Source organism: Convolutriloba macropyga, chromosome 8 (assembly GCF_964194025.1).
Source record: "Convolutriloba macropyga chromosome 8, txConMacr16.3, whole genome shotgun sequence".
NCBI lineage: Eukaryota > Metazoa > Xenacoelomorpha > Acoela > Convolutidae > Convolutriloba > Convolutriloba macropyga.
The window spans coordinates 9,801,699-9,821,794 of NC_134475.1; positions in this window are offsets into that span (position 1 = coordinate 9,801,699).

The following is a 20,096-nucleotide window of genomic DNA, read 5'->3' on the forward strand; positions in this document are numbered from 1 at the left end:
TCACCATTGGTTTTGTAATCAGCTTTTATCAGTTCAGATTGAATCCATTGGTATCATTATTGCTTACGTGGTGAAGAAACTTTATGTATTTATTTATTTCTACTGCTTTTGCTTACAACTTTACCGTCACTCATTTGCGGACCATGTTTAGTTGCCATCTAGGTGAAATCATTTGAGCTGTTAAAAATATAATAATATATCTCATAGCTTCAAGATTTCCAGGCCATTGAGGTCCACCATGAAAACAACTTTCAACTTTCGATAATAATCAGAGCCGTCCAGACGATAATCAGCAATTGCCAGACTTAAGTTCGTTTTCTGCCCGTTCTTTTTCATTGTTCTTCTGAAGTGGCCGTGATCAGATCTATTACGACAATAATCGGCGAAGATAGATTTTTTATGCTTTGACTTAGTATTGTTTTTTATGTGTGCTCGATGCGAGCTCAGTTATATTTAAAGCTTGAGATCTCACTAACAACTTTTTTCAGTAGGCCGTTAAAAGTTTAATAACTTCTTTCTCTCCAAAAAAGTTCACTTTACTCGTCTTGAATACTTTGAATATTTGGAACTTCAGTATTATTTTCTCGGAAACATTTACATCTTTACACTCTCATACTTACGGTTGAATCTGATATGAGAAAAAGTAGTCCAGAATCCATATGCGGGTAGTTTCACCCTCCCCTATCAATCTCTAAATGTTTGATCATGAAATGAATTGCCATCTAGGATTATAGACAAATTGATCTTCCACGAACATTTCACAAGTACACGCTGGGTATAATATGAAAGATTATATGGAATTTTTACAGCTCATTTGAAGAAGAGAAAGAAACTCTATTGCAGAAAGAGCCCATCAACTTAGACTCTGTTTTAAATCCATGTCTGCCTGTAGACGTGACTTCACTCCTGCACCAGTTAAACTCATATATCAAAAAATGTTAAGAACCATACTGGCAAAGAAGTGACAATTACAGTAATTTCGATTAGTTTCAAAGTTTTTTTATCAGCCTATAATCTTTTCTTCAGATACGAATGTAAAATAACCAAACCTTGGTTCAAAATTAATCATTGGTATTTCTTATGAGTTGAGTTCGAATCCTTTCGTATTGCTATTGCAAAAGTGTTGGAGAGGCTTTTAATTAATTTACCTCTCAGGCTTTTGCTTACAAATTTTTACCATCAACGATTTACGGCCAATATGACAGAAAACACATTTTTGAAGTCACCACTTGTTGGGAAAAAATTCAAAAACACATCAATTTTGATGAACTTCTCTTACTGAACAAGATCAAGATTCGAAAGGTTTGATCGCATTTCATATATGCCTATAAGAGCCGCCAAGACCCGCAAAGAGCAGTAGCAGAAGAAAAATGAGATGGCTGCCTGAAAACCGGTAGTGGTTTTGTAGGCATCAACTAGCGATTCATTAGAGTGTTTGATTAAGTGTTTCTGCAAGTTCCCCAAACAACTCGAAAGCCAAAGGAAACATTTGAGTTCTAATTTCGCTACAATTATGCGCGTGCTTTTTGTAATTCATGTCATCATCAGCTGACAGAACAAAACCAAATTTCTTTGCCGCATTTCTGATGTCTTGGTTGCAAACGGGAAATGACTGTATCATCCAAAGCTGCTGGTTGAACAGCATTCAGTGGACGTAAGTACATTTCGCCCGGCTTGAAGTTATTGTCGGGTAATAAAACTTTCTGCTCACCGATTGGCGACAAAACGACGCTGAAGCAAGTTGATATGATTGATTCCCCTATACACTCATGACAAGCAATGAACAAAACATGTTACGCAACGATGTCCCATTACATCTAAAGTTCCAGATTTATTTTTTTTTGCTTTTGTAGAAATTGTTATCCAATCGATATTTCCTAATGGTAAGTATCTCCCTCCAAGATTAAATCAGTGCAAGAGGTGGGTTCGCGACTTCAGACAGCAGTCTGGTTGCAGAACAGAGGCAAACAAAGAGAAGTAAAGGTAGCAAACGAGGTTTTCCTCAATTGTAATTTATTTGCCTAACTATTGGTCATAAGCAGAATCTGAGTTATCAAGTTTTTCCTGAGTTACTTTTCAGAGGTCTGGCTGTTTGCAATTTCAATAGATTGCGTTCATGTAATTTAGCAAAATTACACAGAAAACAAATTTATTTTTGAACTCACTGGCCATACTTTGTCAACGTAACTTACATCATTTTTGACTTAACCTCACTTCAACTGTTGCATTTAGTCAACCCTTAAGTCCCCATTTCTTATATCACATTTATATACAAACTGTGATCAATTTCAATGTGATCAATTTCAATGCACTAATTTTTAATAAACAGTTTCGAACACCAATTAATATTAAATAGTATATTTTTTTCAAAAATATCAGTTAACAGGAGAGCAAAGTCTCTTCACAATAGGAGCTCTTGAGCTTGAACCGAGATTGGAATCATGGTCAATATTTCCTTGATCATTCAGGTCACTTTTGGTCCGAAAATCACGTATCGCATTGACTATGAATTCTAGAAGAAAACATGTTTCAAGGCAAAATTAATTTTGATGAAAAAATGGGCTACAGTTGCAACGTTATTACTAAGAGCTCTTCGCACAACTGGATGTAGCCACATAAATTTTCATCAAATTTTTGCTCGAAAAACACATCTCTTCGCCAATTTTTGGAAAAAGGTTTTCTTCGACCTTCTATTAGACTTTTTTTTAAGAAAAATGCATGTCATGTTCTCACTTTTGGTCCGAAAATCACGTATCGCATTAACTATGAACTCTAGAAGAAAACATTTTTCAAGGCAGGGTTAATTTTGATGAAAAAACGGGCTACAGTTGCAACGTTATTACTAAGAGCTCTTCGCATAACTGGATGTAGCCACATAAACTTTCATCAAATTTTTGCTCGAAAAACACATCTCTTCGCCAATTTTTGGAAAAAGGTTTTCTTCAACCTTCTATTAGACTTTATTTTAAAAAAAATGCATGTCATGTTCTCATGTAATTGTTATTATCAACAAATGTTCATTCTCCTCAATAAAAAAGACAGCAAAGTTTTTTGCTGATACGTCATCTGGTTCTTTCAACTTGAGAACACACACACTGTTTCTCAAGCACTATTCAGTGCTTCATTCACTGCTCTACAGAAGAAAAAATTGGAGCGTAGCCAGTCGCAGTTAGTGGAGGAATGAGACGGCTCATATTAAAATGTTCAGTGAAGGAAGCCAAATGAAAACACCTGAGTCGCTCGAAACACTTCGATTGAGAGCTGGTGTAAGTGGAGGAGCAGCAGCAATGTTGTATTTCTTGTCAGCTGTCAATAATAATTTTTCTGACATAGGAGTTTTCACCACCTTTTGGCACTGCCAACATATACATTGTGCCATTATTGTGTTCATTGCTTTTCTCTCAGGTTTTGTGGCCAATGAGCTCAAAATTTAGAGAGCAGGTCCCTAATATTTCACAATGCATCGGAGGATCACCGTCTCTTTTCTGTGTAACAATTAGCCAACAATTGAAATGGATGAGCTCATGAACATTTTTGACACGTGCCAAAGAGATTTTGGATCAAATTTTTTGAAGAAGTTACTTTCGGCACGGCGTGGCAGCAGTGCTTCTCTCCTTTTTAGGGGTCTCGCAAATTCAAGATCAATTGAAAACTGCTTAGATTGCGTCCTGCATTCCAGCAGCAAATTTTCGAAAATCTAGGATGCATGAGCAAAAATGTTTGCAGATGGGTAATACATTCGTGCCATTGGCAGTGGAAGTGGTCTGCAATTTGTCTTCGTTTTTCAAAAAATCCTTGAATCGAATAGCCACACTTTCAGATAGCAGAGGCTATCAATCAGAAGTATTTTATTGCTTTCGACAGGATGGCAAATTCACTTTCAATAGTTGCAATTCACCGGTCTGCGGTAATGTTTCTGTTCCATACGCAATGTAAAATTCTTCTCTGATTGTGAGAGAAGGTTCAAGCTCAGCAAACGAAAGTAAAAAATTTCGAAAACATCTAATTGACAGTAATTGTGGTCATCATTTGGTTTTTACCCGATGAAGTGGGAGAGCTTCAGTGGTTGAATCTGCCCAGAAGAAAAAACATTTGGGATATGACAAACCAAGTTTTTATTCTTACCCGACTCAAATGAGAATACAAACAAATAGTTTACATGACAAAAAAAGAAAGACTGTAAATGTGATTCATTAAACTGTTGATCTATTAACCATAGTTCTGTTAACCAATTGTCAGTTTAAATTTTCTCAGTTGAAAGTGATATGAGCAGAGTTGAGCTGCATTGGGAGGACCAATAAAAATCAGAAAACTATAACTGCCAAAGAAACCAATACAGCCCCACTGTTACAATTTTGGGCTAAAAAATTCCGACCTGTGCATTTCAACCATGGGGATGTAAAAGATAATGGACAATGACAACCCCTCCCCCCTCGCATGTCACCCAAAAAGATTTAAATTTCAACAAAGTCCTTCCATTGCAGCGCCACCTGCATCGCGTGAATTAATTTACAAATTTTTTTCAAGCTCTCCGTAACAAGATTCTTGGTACATATCATTTTAATGGTTGGTGATCGATCTCAATTGTTTAGGCAGAGAAAAAAGCTGCAAAGATGGCCCAAAGCAGAAAGGTGATTTTGACCAGTCAGTTGAAAACCTGGCGTTCAATTTTATTGTTATTCCATAGCATTCAATGCTTGATTGCATGTTTTGAAATTTTCTGCCCAAAAATATGTAAGTGGAGCCAACGTTAAGTGTGTTTCAATAGTCAGCAAAATTGGAAACCCTCTTTTGATATTGCTGATCATTTTAACAGCTATGAGTGCATGCTTGAGACAATGGTTGGCAATTCTCCAAAAAAGCAGAACCATAAGGGGTTTATCTCGTCAGATAAAGCTGCAACAATTCAGGGGATCAATATCAAAATTCATTGCTCAATTGTTCATCAATACAAATTGTTCCTCTTAAAAACGCCCCTTAATTGTGCCTTTGTGCATGTGATGCAGTGATCAATATTCACAATTCACGAGATTTTAGACATGATTATAAAAAGTATTGCGCCCTGAAGATTACATTGTGGCTCTTTAAGAATGCTCTTAAGAATTGTTGCTCGAATTTATTTTATATCTGCTATGTTAAGATCCTGACTATCATTTCGCCCTTTTCTGCATCAAAAATGATACATTTGTTTGACAAAATACGCTCTCTGAAAGTTTGATAGCCTTGAATCTAATTAAACTTTCTAAATTTATGCTGAATTAAATTTGTACTGCGCCCTTTGTGTTGTTTAACATCGGAAAAATATTTGTTTGCCTGCCAAAAAATTAGCGACACTCTCTCCAACTTAAATACTTTTTTCTCGATGACCGCTTGATAGAGGTTGCAACCATGAAATTGTCAGGTTTATTAACAAAGATCAATTGTACTGTGTGTTACACAAAATGGCCTTCAATTAATTATACCTAGCAGGCCCGTACACTCTATCTGAACATATCTCAACACAAATAAGTACAAAGTTGAAATAACTCACAGCCCCGTGGTAACTGCTCTTGACTAACAGCCTTTTGGACCAAATTAGATATCCATCCTCCACTTTCTTTGCTTTTTAAATTTTTAAGTCACTGAACACTATCCAATTGGAATTGTAAATATGCGTTTCGAGACAATTACAGACTATTGGCCAGCATACAATTCCCAACAACCTACTTTTTTGCTCTTGACATTACAGATCATTGAGCTCTATCGACGTGTCCCATTAACAACGCCACTAACTTCTGCTAATAAACACGCTAATTGAGGTTCCCTTGAAAATGCAAAAACGTTGTCCCATCTTATAGTTCGCGCGTCTAATATAAGATTGCCTGCCACAAAAATTGGCAAAATAGGTAAAGGCCACTGACCAGATACGACAATGAGCACCCATTAACTCATTTGTTCTTCCGAGTGAAAAAAAAACGTTATCTTGAAATCGAAATTTGATTACATCCTTCCTCTATTGTTTAAAACAAATGTAAAACCAAAACTATGGGTACCAAAAAGATGAGACCGGGTACCAAAGAGATCTTTGGGTACCAAAGAGATCACACGGGTTCAAACGGACGACCCTCAGATTAGCAGTCTACTTTAAAACACCGTATATCACGACCACTTTTATTTTACAAATCTTATTTCGGATTGAGAGCAAACAAGATCAATGAAATCAAGAAGTCAAGATTGAAAAGCCACTTAAAAGCAAAGATTGTTCATGCAGTCAAAAGCGCTCAGATTAGCAGTCCACTTTAAAACACCGTATATCACAATCACTTACATTTTACAAATCTTATTTCGGATTGAGATTAAATAAGATCAATAACAAGGTTGAAAGGCCACTTGAAAGCAAAGATTGTTCATGCACAAAAGCGGTCAGATTAGCAGTCCACTTTAAAACACCGTATATCGCAATCATTTTCATTTTACAAATCTTATTTCGGATTGATATTAAATAAGATCAATAACAAGGTTGAAAGGCCACTTGAAAGCGAAGATTGTTCATGCACAAAAGCGGTCAGATTATCAGTCCACTTTAAAACACCGTATATCAAAATCACTTTCATTTTACAAATCTTATTACGGATTGGGGGTAAATAAAATCAATAACAAGGTTTAGAGGCCACCTGGAAGCGAAGAATGTTCATCCACAAAAGTGGTCAGGCAAAAATTATGCATAAAAAGAAACTCACGTTTACACTAATTGCTTAAAATTTCTTTCGAGAGCGACTAGACAACACAGTACCAGGACAGTGACTCCCTCCTTTGGTCAAAAACATTTTCAAGGCCAGAGAGAGAGAGAGAGAGAGAGAGAGAGAGAGAGAGAGAGAGAGAGAGAGAGAGAGGCGTTAGCTATCCCTAATTAGCAGTTTTCTGGCATGGGTTCGAGTCCCACCCATCTTTTTTGCTTTTGCTTATGTAGACCATTGAGCTCTCTCGAAATGTTCGCTTAACCATGCTGCTCAATGCAGCTCTGAAACATGCGCTGGAAGAGGCTCCTCAGCAAGCAAAATTACGCCGTTTAAGACCTCATTCGCTTAATATAATCTCCACAACTCTTGTACTCTGTTGCACAACTAACAATGACATATTCTAGACATTGTCCAACGAAAACCACAAGAATAAACATTATTGGAGTGCATGTATAGTACAACTCATGTATGTAGAAATCGTTAAAACAAAAACCAAAATCTCCGGTCGAGATCTCAATCGCGAGGAACACCGAAGACGAAGAACTCTATTGGCCCAAAGTGAATAAACGGCGATGCTATTTGAAAATGTACCATTTTTGAGCAATTGCGTTACCAAGAACATTCGAAGGAAAGTCTCACGGAATGCGGTTATGTGTAAAGATCCTGCTAAAAAATGCTATAAACTTCTCTGTGGTGAGGATGGACAAAAGTCAATAATATCCCATGTCTCACTTTCAAATGAACTTAATTCAAGACAATGAACGAAAACTTATTTGTGCTGAGATGAAAACAAAATTAAAATTTGCTGATTACATGACACCGACAGGCAAACATGATTGTAGAAATTTCAAATTGTGCATATTCAACATAGTCAAACACAATCAATTAAGAACCTCATCGAAAATTACATTCCTTGTTTAGAAAGTCTCAGGCAACTCACCATCAAGCAGCACATAGAACTTGATGCTGTTCGGGTCGTTGACACGGGATGCAACTGTGTAGAGCTGACCGTGGGAAAAGACAGGTACTTCAAGCCAAACAGCCACTCGTGAGAGAGTTTGACCCTGAACTTTATTAAGAGTCAGAGAGAAAGCAGCGGAAATTGTCTTCGTTTCCATTTAAGTGGAACACTTGCAGTCTCGTCTACCACAAGGCTGATTCTTGGTATTAGCATTGTCTCCGAATTTTCTCCATTAGCAAACTGAACAGCTACAATTCGTTTATTTTGAACTGATTTGACATTCAGGCGAACACCGTTACAGAGACATGATTTGAGAAACAAGTTGCGCAATAAAATAACAGGCATGCCGGTCGTCAAAACCAGAACATGATTCGGAACGCCAGGAACGCAAAGGCTGTTAGAAAACTCCACAGGATATCTGCAATCATCTTGGGGATCAAAAACGAGTTCGCACTGTAGCAAACACAAGTCTCACCAGAAAACAAATTTGTACACATGCTGTTGATTTCATTTGTAATGCTAGGGCATTTGTCGCCACAAGAATACAACTGTCGTTGGGCACTCTTCCAAGCTAAAGAAAAAAAACGTTTCCAAAGAAATTTATAAATTACGAAGGAAAATTAAGACAACTCACACTCAGGTCAGCTCCAAAAACCCAGAAAATCATTTGCCGAAGACATACCGCTCTATAATTTGAGTCAATAATTTCAGAAATTGCAGCCGTTAAAACAGCAGTTGCTGTGCTTGGGGCAAAACCATTTCCAATCTTCACAAGCCATGCATTATACTCTCTGGCCAAATCCGATGAGCATTTAAGGATTCGCAGTTTTTCGTCGAGTGAAAACTTTTGAAACAAAGTCCACAGATGAGACATCTTTAAGCAGAAAATTACTATCTCTGTTCTATTACCTCCTTTCACCACCGAAGTATGCCTAAAAACGAAATCGGGAGCCATGTTAGAAAGAAAGCAGAAACATGAGATATTCTTACCTGAAGTCCCCAGCAAGAAGAAGACTTTTACCACCAAAAGGCAACTCGTTGTTCATAATGTCTTTTAAACTTCTGTCTAACGCCTCCAGAAGGAAACGATTGGCCAGGGGCGCCTCGTCCCAAACAATAGCAACGCTTTCCCGAATCAATCGAGCTAAACTTGTTTGAGCTGAAAAGTCTAGAACTGAATGATCGAGAACCAATAAAGACGCCTTGAAACGAGAATGGAAAAGTCGTCCATTGGATAGCTGTGTGGCTGCAATTCCACCGGTTGCGACTGCTAAAGCGGGGGTAATCTCAGGACCTGACGAGATGGAGACTTCCAGACAAGGAGTTTTCGCAAAGAGAGACAAAGTTCTTCAAAAGAAGCATATAGAAATTAGTTTCCTCTCTAATAAGAGGAGATTGGTTCCTATCTATTTGTTTAGTAGTCATACGTAAATTTTCTAACTGCTCTTCTGACACATTTGGCAAATTGAAGTCCTCCAGTCTACGCGAGAGTAACTGAAGTTCGTAATTCAGTTCTTTTAAGGTATAGATCACTAGAAGACGCTCAGAGATACTGCTTTCTTTCCGGCGTAAATCGTCAAACCAAACATCAAGGTATTTGAAGAAAAGCTCACGTGGATTTGGCAATTCACAATTTAGCAACATAACTGCAAACAACTCCCGCGATTTTCTACTTGATAGCGACGAAACTGCTTTAGAAATCACTACTCATCATCCCACTCTTCATTATCAGCAAGGATACCAAGAGCACAGCAAACTTCTTTAAAGGGACGCATTGTGACGCTTCCAATTCTCTTCATGTGATCAAAAACTACCTTTCCTGCAACAACAAATTTTTGAAAAAGCTAAACAAAAAGCCCCTTTATAGAGAAGACAAACTCAGAGTTACGTTTGCTTATGTTGTATTGAAGAAGTAGTCTCAAACAGAATCGATCACCAGAAGAAGGATGAACAGTATATACACGTCCAACTGTACCCGTTTTACTTGTTCTCCTCACCCACTCCTTCTGAGAACCTTTCCAACGATAGAACTCTGGGAAATCGCAGTACTTCACCATAGTGCCAGGATTCCTCTTATTGTATGTGAAGAATTCCGTCAACTCAGTTTTGATTTTATTATTATTGTTGAGAACACAACACCCCTCTCTTTCTTCGAACAAAACAGTCTGTTCTCCTGGAAGAAGCACTGTTAGCTGCTGCACTGACGGGAACCTTTCCGATTGAGGCAAAGAAAAAATCCGCCCACAGGCTTCTAACGAACCAATGGATAGCATATTAACAAACTGCTCAATTTCGTCCACATCATTGCCCGCTAGTTTTATTATGAAACGGTCATTTCCCTGAAACTATTTTTTTGCAGAAAAGCAGAAATCTTAACGTCCAACGAGATAAACTCACCTTGTTGATGTACAGGAAAAAGTAACTTGCAAAATGCAATATACAGGCCTCAACGTTTATCTGTGCATCATACTTCCGTGAAAGGAACGGATTGTATGGTACAACCCAGCTGTTGTCTATTGCATGTTCACCAATTACTGCGCTTGTCTGATATACGTGGGGTTCTCGTCTTCGGTAAACAGGGTAGCTTGCCCTTTCGTTCCATGATGTACGCGAAGTAAAAGGTTTTGGGAAGCTTTTTGAGCATTTCCCATCTACCATGCATAGAGAATGTGGGTTCCGCATTCCACAGGGACAATGAATCATGCACCTGAGGACTGTATTTCGCAGACGAGTAGCCTGGCTCTTCTTTCTGTCGCAAGTGACGGAACAAGGATCTGGTGGAAACTCTGCACTTATAACCGAGTCCACGTCCTCAGGTGTTTTCAGACGGTCGCTTTCGGCAACAATTAAAAGAATATGCGAATGAGGAAGACCACGTTTTTGATATTCAACGACGTACGTATAAGCAAGCATTTTCCCGAAAACTCCTAAAATCACAATGCACATTTCCGGAGCTTTGAAGGCTCAACACTTTACCTCAAAAACTATGGCACTACTTGTAAATTTTAACGAAAGAAAAAATCACTCAACTAACAGTTAAAACGTAGGTAGATCGTCAATTAAACTGCGGAGCCTCAGGCGAATCAGCCGTACAAGAAGATCGGGTCTGGATTGCGCTGTTTGACCATTATTCAAATGTTGCGGAATTTCAAGCCACAAAGGGTTGCACGTCAAGGTAATAAAGTAATCCGGCTTGTGATTTTTTCGACAGACGGCGATTGCATCCTGATACCTGAACAAGGCAATAAGATCACTGATTAGTTTGATGAACACCTAATTAGCTTCATGAATTTTGATTTTCAGCCCACCTGCAGAAGCGACATCTTTGACTGTTGTAAATTGACTTCGGACAAATAATTCGTTTTCCCAGACGAGCATCACCATCTGACGAGGAGATTACATCTTGTAGGTTGCAAAGGACTTCTGCTCTCAAAATGTCTTGATTGTATTTTGCAAACTGTATTCTCAAGTTTTCAATAGTGGCAAATGACCCGCAAAGATACTTTTGCAGAAGACGTTCAACGTAAAGTAGGTAGTTTGTAGAGCCTTGGCGATCATGCAAATAAAAACAGTGATAATGGAGCTTGGTTATCATTCGTACAATATCCCTGAAAAACGTTCACTGTAAATACCAACTTACTCATGATATCTGAAAGTACCAATTAAACCTTTGCGGTAGTTTAAAATGCCAACCCTCAGTACCATGAGGAAATAGTAAAACAAAATGTAGCGGATCAAAAGGACGATGGGTATCAGCTATGATTGACAAACCTCCAGCTCGCCTGTGGACAACAATGTCCGTTGCTTGAGGTCTTTCGCCAAATAGAACAGCAACTTCGTGAAGATTCAAATTGTGAATTCTGGAATGATCATTGCGAGGACGCGCTGACGGATTTATCACAAGCGGAATATTAGAACAAAATATATCATCCAGTTCCGCAATTTGGACAAAATTGTTTACAAAAGAGTTGACGGCGTGCATCATTGCCTGCAAAAACACCATTCAAAGCGTTGAAAAATTATGCAGCAAGTTTTGCGAATGGAACTAACCTGAAGGTCATGGAGAAGTCTATGCAAAGTCTCACACTCAAAAGGCGATAAACTGGACTGAAGTTTCAGGGAACATAAACGCATGCGAGCGGAGTCCTGAGCTGCATATGGATCGTGAACATACAATTCCACAAACTTTGGATTTCCATCAGTCGCTTTTAAGGGTCCAAAAAATTTTAAGATTTGCCCTGAAAAAAAGAGAAATCAAAAATGTAAAAAGAAAGAGTAAGAAAAATAAGTTTGGGCATAAAAAACGCTGGGCATAAATGAATTAAAATCTTGAGTTCGTTTCCGATTTTTACAGACGCTTACAGACGCCATTGCCAGTGAGTTGTTCATTTGTCGTTTATACTTCCGAAAAATTATCCCTCTCTCATCTCCAGATATTAATAAGCTTTTCAGCAACTCAGGTGGATCCGGAATTTGGGGCAAAGATGTTTTGCCCGAATAGCAACAGATCGAACTGCTTTCAGCTGCCCAAGTCAAAGCATTACAGAAACTACAGACTGAAAATCTATAGCCACAAAACTGACGATCCACAAAAAAAGAGCAAATTAAAGTGTCCTCCGAATGTTTAGCTGAACATCGCCTGCGCTAACACATCGGAGGTACTTTTCTCTTTCTGTATAACTTTTCATTTACGGCAATCAGCTCAGCAGTGACGCTTTGAAATAAACTTACGTAAGCACACCAAATTGCTTCTCATTCTGTTTCTCGGCTAAATTATTTACCTGAGTTTTAGGTTTTTTCTTGCCAGCACTTCGTGTACTTAGTCCTATCCTACGCGCTTGTGAATAGTTTGCCTGAAAAGAAAACAAGCGAAGAAAACAACTTATATTCGAAACTGACAAAAGCTCGAAAACTAACCCTCAAAGTCAAATTCGATCGCACTGCGTCAGATGCACCTGCGCCCTGAGAATCTTTGGTATCTTTATCTTGGATACACTTGCGTACTACGTCAAGAACACACTGTCGCGAAGGGTTTCGGACTTTCTAAACCAAGTCAATTGAGGGTACTAACTTAAACATGAAAATTTCTTAAAATCCTTGCAGGCATACCACAAGCTGGGAGTCTCGAGAGATCAGATTTGAATGATAAAATCATCATTTTCAGCAACCAAGATAAATCATCAGTAAGGCACTGCCACCCTTCTGTCATTAAAAAAATTGTAACAAAACAGTAACAACAAGAAAGCTGAAAAAATCGTTCAGCAGAAATTCAATGCCTTTAATTGAATTCACATTTATGAAAAATCTTACCTCTGACTGGATACTGTCTACCATTTGCAACTTTTTAGCAGTGCCTACAACCCACGAGACGTCTTGATTGCGGTTAGGTGCAATGGCATCCTATAAAAAACGAGTAAACGAAGAGCATGAACTTAAAAGCACCAAGCACACAAAATATGTCAAAAAAAATTTGAGAACTGAAGCTGAACTGCTAATTTTGTGAACGTTTTCACAATTTTGGTCCTTTGTGTTTGTTTTCTTTTGAACAGCGCCTCCTCAAATCCTGAAAAAAACTATAAAAGCAAGGGCCCTTAAAACTGTGTAGGATTGTAACACATACATTGGCAGGATCAATTGAAACACTGGAATTCGGAGAAGAGCAAAATGGACTCTTAGGCACTACAATTTTACCACGCTTCTGCACTCGGCCTTTTTTCTTAGCTCCTTGCTGCAGAAAAGGTCCTTGAATAGACAGTAAATTTGACAACTCGTTCTGGTCAAGACCTGGGAAAGCCTTCCGAATAATATCAATTCCGACTCCGAACTCGAAGAAGGTGGAGCCATTTTTCAATCAGGTGAAACCACTTTTCAATCACCTGCTCGAAGGACAAACAGCAGGACAATTTCAGAAACTAAAGCAAAGAATAAGAATTGCTCAAATCAAAATAACTCATGCCTTTTATTGCTTGTCTGCGCTCTATAGAAAAATAATACAATTAGGATAAGTATAAACTAGTACACGCACTAAAGTTTGAAGTCTTCAAAAACTGAAAAAAAACTTTATTGACACCGATGGAAACCAGTGGAGCATATCAAATGTCCCATAGTTCACAAATCTTGTTAAGGTTGGTCATTCCCGTAGCACTTGTTTGAATTCTAGGCCTCTTTGGTGGTTTGTAGCCGTCGCGTCAGAACTTTGATTAGAGGAGAGTTCACCTGCAACCTTTGCTAGAACACGGAAATGATTGAAGGATTCAGTAAACAAACTTAAAATATTTTTTCAAAATTCAGTCCTATTGATATCATCGTTTTCAATTGAAACAAGGAGGTCTATTTTCACTAATGCTGCTGCGTGATGCACCTCAATTTTACAATGAAATGCAGCAGATGATAAGTTGAGCACCACATCTGATCTCTCATCGTTAGAAAATTTTTCGAGAACCATAAGAAAGTGGGCTTGTGAATTATGGCTATGAGACAAAAAATTTTTGAAATGTCTCTTTATTTCTTTACTCATTGTTCTGAAAACAGAATTGATTAAGAAAACTGAAACTTTTGAAAAAGCACTTATCAGAAGAAATGTATCTCAAAAACGCAGATGAACCGTAGTTCAAAGTTACATACCACGCAAAATCAGAAATTTGATGTGCAAGAACATAAGGACTAGAATATTGAAACAGGAGGTTACTATCACAATCTAGATCTAAACTCATTGCCAAGCGACTGCATGTTTTTTTTAATATACTGAATAATTGTATTACCTGGAGACAGTAATTAAAGCAATGGAAACAATCCGAGCACGCTTTTGCTGATCGCAACACCTTGGCCACAGAGCGTTCGCATCGTATCTGCCAAGCATTCAAACTTTCCTGTAGACAAGATAGTTCTTGATTAAAATTGGTATTATTAACTGAGGGCAGGCGTAGATCATCAAAAACTCTATTTAGAGTGCTCATTGAATCACGAGTTATTTCATCGAGATTAATAGTATCTGAAAATAAAACCATGGTAACGGAGAAATTTATAAGGGTAGTGTCGAGAGGCTAATTTTCCAGTCTATTTTGCGAGTAAAGTTGTGAAAAAAGCAACATCAATTTTACTTATGATTAGAAAAAAAAAGACAAGTCGTGAATAACTAATTTTATCACGTACAAAAAGGAATCACTTAAAGCGAAAGCTTGTATTTTTTAACTACCTATTGTGAAGCAATAAATGTCCAACAGAAAAACGAGGGCAAGTTAAATCAGTTGATACTTGAGTGAGCGAAGTGCTAATGAAAAACAAATTGCTCAAAATAAAAAAGCAGTTTTAATTCCGCATACGAAACTGATAAATCTAAAAAAGAAAATTATTAGTTCGAACATAAACTAGTCTTCAGTCTGTTAAAACATCAAATCCCAACTTTCTGGAAAAAAATTAGAAACTATAATAATTTTTTTGGCTAGGCCAAATAGCAATGAAAGTAAGAACAAAAACCAAAAGTGCTCAAATAAGTTCAAGATCAAAACTTTTCTCCTGCAACGTTGAGATAGGATCACCAAATTTGATGCCCATGAAAACTAAAAAAGTCATCGTCGAAGGCAAAAGTTGACTCAAAAGACAGATGATTTCCCCATCTCTACCTTACCAAATGTGGAACTGCCACCAATGCTGCTTTAAAGAGCTCAGTTTACCAAATAATTTCTAAAAAATAACAGTCATGCTTCTAGGTAATGGGGGAAAATCTTGATGCATACCATAATGTCTTCCAATTGCACTAAAGGGGCACAGCACCATCGCTAAATACTTCTTCAGTCCTATTTGCCTATTGTTAACTGTATTGATAAGCATGGTTTGCAAATCAGGTGACCGCACTGGAATTCAACTGAAACCCGGAACATAAATTAGAAACTGAAAATACTAAACCAAAATGTTGTCAACGAACTTTCACGTTTAATGCCAATTGTCCGAAATCCTTTTCACTCAACGTCAACTCTGATCGCGTTGATGCAATCGCCCTGAATTGAATGCTCTTGAGCTGCAAATGCCAAACTGACAGGGAAATAGGAAACAATTTCCTCTGAATTACAATGAAAATGCTCCCGTAAACCAACATTAAACACACGACGACTTTGAATGTTGAATAGCTTCATTTTCTAATCTATCAAATCCAGTATCAAACAGAAAGCACCAGTTCTCAGAGCCCCATCAAAATCTTCCGTTAGAACAACAGGTGTTGCCAATTTGTCCGGCACAATGAAGTCAACAGTTGGCACTGGTAATTTGTAGGCGAATGCTTGCATACCATCGCCGCTGCGGAAATCATAATTGTAGTTACTGTCACTGGATAATTCATAATCTAAATCAATCCATTGAACAAAAAACACGAAACAAGAAAAATAGGTCTTGAAGATAACAGAAGATAGGACAAGAAGATACCTTCAAAAGCAGCAAGATACAATATACTTAAATGTACAGCATCACCCTTATTCTTCACACTGAGGCAGCAACGAAGGTTTGCATTTGCCATCTAAAGAATGGAAAAATCCTCGAAACGCTTTACAATAAACATCAAACCTCTACCAGGAACGAAAAACTCAACACAGCAATGTTGACGGTAAATCCGTACCGAGAACAGATTTTGCAGCACAGACTTCAGAGAACCGAAACCCTTCGGTAACATAAAACGCCTTTGAACAGCTTCGGCTGGGTCTTCCAGAATCTCCATCGTAGTTCCAGGTGTCGTCATTTGTAAATTGATTTCAAGAACCAAAAAACCTCATTTTTTCTGAAAAACAGAATGTCAGGAATCTTCCGAGATAGGTCCATGTTAAAGAAAAAAAAAGACAGATCATGATAAAAATTGAAACGTAAACCCAAGATATGAGAAAAAACCGTCGGATATTACCCAGTGAACACATAGAACAGCTACAAAAAAATCGATAAATTAAGGCTTGAAAGTCATTGAGAACTGTTTATTAATCCGACAATTTTAGCAAAGTCTGGCAATATGCGGACCACTTAACTTTCAAATCTAAACAGTGCAACGTAAAATTTTGAGTCCATTGCAAAATTTAATTCTCACATCTTGACAAACTCAATAAAAACGAGAACAGCAGTTAAACCAAAACAATCAGTAATACAGCCACAAAGCTTTGTCAATTAGAAACTTTCCGTTGTTCTGATACGTGAAGATCATCGCACTATCAGAAGTCTTCGAACATAACTTGAGGAGAGCAACAAAAAGTGCATTAATCTCAGAAAAAGCACAATATGGTGTCAACTCTATACCGAAGCCTTATATACATCGGCTTTCTCAGATCTATTTTTTTTCTTCTGCGGCAATAAGTTATCCACTATCACTGGTCAATTTCAATATCTAGATGACAATGTTGAGCGATTGCAAGCTTACTTTGAATATACCGATGAAATAAATTACTTGGAGACATTAATTAAAATCAATCATTATTTGGTTGTAGAATGAACGGAACAACATTTTTTTTCTTTTCCACAACATCCTGCAGACATTCCAATTTTTTACGCAGATTGTCAGCAGCTATGTTGATATTAATTATGCATGACAAAGAGTACAAGCGAATTTGATTGCGCTCTTCACAAGATAACGTCGACAGCTAGCTGCTCAGCTGCTCGAATTGACACTGCAATGAGCATTTTCTGATACTAATTAGCTTATTTCTTTGGCGATGTTAGCGGAGCTCATATCTTTACACGAACCTGTTTGTTATTTATGCAATTTTTTGTCACGCGTTTGAATTCCACAAAATTGAGGATGTTTAACTCCACTAATTTACCAGAACAATCTGAAAACAATGCAAAAGCATAATAATTTTTAGGCGGTATTTTCTAACACTTAAGTCTGAGGTATTATTGAAACACCGATAAAAAAATTTTAAACACTAGTTCTTTTAACAATTCAGCAGACAAAAAAAATAAATTTCACCCTTCATTGATTAAGGTCAAGAAGTCAGGAAAGAAACCATTAACAATTTCTTTTTTCAAAATTGAAAGGTTGGAGAACAAAAGAACAGTTTCTGGAATCAATGAACATTGCTTAATGATTGTTCATCAAAAACGTGAAAGTAATCATTACACTTCAAGCATCAGAAGTTGTAGTAGCAACTTCTAAACTCCTGATTCGAACTTCAAGCATCAGAAGTTAGGATAGCAACATCTGAACTCCTGGGTCGCATTTGAGTTAGTCGGATGGCTTAGACCTAGAATGAAATGACCATTAATTTTTCAAGAAAAAAGATTAAGCCCATAATTGCAAAATTAGCACTCATCAGCACGTCACAATTGAAAAAAAATTGCATGACTTTTGGTGCTTCCCAGCTTTTATCCAGTAATGACTCCTCGAGCTCTTAAAAACTTGGCGATTTGACAGTAACACCAAAACTTAGACAAAGGTAAACGAATTACCCACGCTGACTTGTCGTCAAGAACAGGGGATCATTTTCTGTACCTAATTCCAGCGCAGGAACGGCAACCTCTACAGTCGCAACAAAACAAGCCCTCCAGCAATGGAAACAATCCGAGCACGCTTTTGCTGATCGGAACACCTTGGTCACAGAGCGTTTGCATCGTATCAGCCAAGCATTCAAACATTCCTGTAGAAAACGTAGTTTTTGATTATTATTGGTATTAGCTGAGAGCAGGAAAGCTCTAAGATCATCAAAAATTCTATTTAGAGTGCTCATTGATTCACGAGTAATTTCATCTAGTTTCATAGTATCTGAAAATAAAATCATGGTAATGGAGAAATTCATCAGAGTAGTGTCAAAGGACTGATTTTCCAGTCTACTTTGCGATTAAAGACGTGGAAAAAGCAACATCAACTTTACATAAGATTCGAAAAAAGATAATTTCCAAACAAGTCGTGCATAATTATATCACGTACAAAAAAAGGAGTCAATTAAAGTGAAAGCAGGTATTTTTTAACCAAATATTGAGGAGCAATAAGTGTCCAGGAATAAAATGAGAGCAGGTCAAATCAGTTGACAACTGAGCGAGGCGACTACTAATGGTTGAAAAAAACTGATAAATCTAAAAGTGCAACATTATTACTTCGAAGACAAAACTGGACATCATTTCTGAAAAAAAATAGAAACTCTTAATTAATTTCATCGGCTATGGCCATAATGCATGGAAAGTAAGAACAAAATCTAATACTGCTCAAACTAGTTATCAAAAAGGAGTAGCAATTGTCACGAAACTGCTGAACTGTCAAGACTTCGGCTACAAGCATGACATAAGCGGTAAAAAGCTACTATTGGACACGAGACTTCGAAAATTCATTAAAGACAAATTATAAGCAACGTCCTCAAAAACAAAAAAATGAAAAACAAATTGCATTAGGCAGCAAGATAGAAGAAAAAGCTGAATTCTTAATTAGTAGCAGTTACTAATTTGACGCATTTACTTTTACAACTTTCGCGAATTTCTTGAACCCAGGGTTCATCTGCGTGGAGTCCTTGTTCTGGTCACGACGTTAACGTTCAAGATTAAAACTTTTCTTCTGCAACGTTGAGATAGGATTACCAAATTCACTGGCCATGAAAGCTAATAAACAATCATCTTCGTCGAAGACAAAACTTGACTCAAATTACAGATGAGTTACCGAGCCACCTAAAAATGAAACTCATTAAAAGAACACCCATAATGAATTAAAACAAGTCTCTAATTTATCAAAAATGGAACTGCAAACCAATGCTGTTGTATAGAGCTCAACTCACCGATTAATCTCTCAAAAAACGTCAGGCTTCTAGGGAATTGGGAAAAATATTGATGCATACCATATTGTCTTCCAAGAGCACTCAAGGACTTCATCGCCATCGCTAAAAACTTCTTTAGGCCTATTTGCCAATTGTTAACAGCATTGATAAGCACTGTTTAAAAATCAGGTGACCGCACTACTGAATGCACATCATCCCTCAGTTTTGAGAACCGCTCATCGATTTACTTTCCAAACTTGAGGATACATTTTTTGTTATTATCCATGTTCATCTGAAATTCCCCCAGATTTGATAAGAAAAAAGTCACCTAAAAGAAACTCAAAGTTAAAGGTTCACCAAAATATGCAGCATGACTAAAGACATGAGGATTTTCTAATTGCCTAATCGGTGGACAAAAAAATTGAGACAATAAATTGCAACATATATTGGGTTCAAGTCAAACTTGGAACAAATTAGGAACTTAAAACACTAAAATCAAAGCGTTGTCAACGAACTTGCACAGTAAGTACCAAATGTCCAAAGACCTTTTCACTCAACGTCAACACTGATCGCGTTGATGCATTCGCCCTGAATTAATGCTCTTGAGCAGCAAATGCCAAACCGACAGTGAAGAGGAAACAATTTTCTCTGAATTACAACTAAAAAGCTCCCGTAAACTAACATTAAACACACGACGCCTTTGAA